The following is a 1,004-nucleotide window of genomic DNA, read 5'->3' as shown; positions in this document are numbered from 1 at the left end:
GGCTTCTGAACTGAAGCAAAAAGTCACCACAGGATGGGAGACTTCGCTAACGTTACCATTAACCACAGAAGAGCAGAAGATTGTCATTGAACTGAATAACTTTCGCATTGAGAAAATAAAAACAAAAAACTACAGATATTCAAATTTTTTTCAGTATTAATACTTTTTCAATGCCAATGTTTTATTTTTCAGTTCAGATTATGTTTTTAGTGCTGAGTGTTATTTTTCAGTGCCAAAGTTTGACTGTCACTGTTCTGGCTCCATAAAGGTTCAACTGTCTTCTTATTTGATGCTACAGCCTTCTTGGCTGCAATAATCTGAATGCAGCACGTGCTTGTGTTGTGATAGGATATTCAGGTAACACAGTCAACAATGCACTAATAAATGAGTAATATACATGAAAAGTATATCTGATAACATAATTTACACCTTTTTTTCATTCTTTTTTTTAAAATTTAGATTGTATTATGATTTTTTAATGGACATTATTTTTAGTGTAATTTTTAGGTTTCATTGGCTGTAAAACACTTTTAATTGTGTGGTTAAACTTAACTTGCTTTCCCTCAGATTCATCATATAGGACCAAGACATGTTTAGAAACATTGTGATAATGCAGTTAATTGTAGAGTAACCAGCTTACCTTATGATTATACAGTAGGTAATGTACTATGAATAACCTTCCTTAATATAAATCCAACATATATGCGTTTACTGTATGTGATAGGTGTTAATCAAATATGACTTTTGTCAAAACATCAAGAAATACTTTTTACACATTTATATTATGAATGTGGAATTTATTCAATTTATTTTTATTTTTAGCACAGACTGGAAATGTAATTATAAAATGAAATAATAACATATTAAAAGAAAACAAAATTACAAAATAATATAACCTCGGAACACGGCAAATTAATAGAAATTTTCAAGATTGTGAAAAATGTGCACAAGAGCAAGTCATGATTTTCTGTAGTATCTGTTAATTCCAAAGTTCAAGAATAGTA

This window comes from Mastacembelus armatus, chromosome 13 (assembly GCF_900324485.2).
Source record: "Mastacembelus armatus chromosome 13, fMasArm1.2, whole genome shotgun sequence".
In the NCBI taxonomy this organism is placed as follows: Eukaryota; Metazoa; Chordata; class Actinopteri; order Synbranchiformes; family Mastacembelidae; genus Mastacembelus; species Mastacembelus armatus.
Note: the sequence above shows the minus strand (reverse complement) of the source record.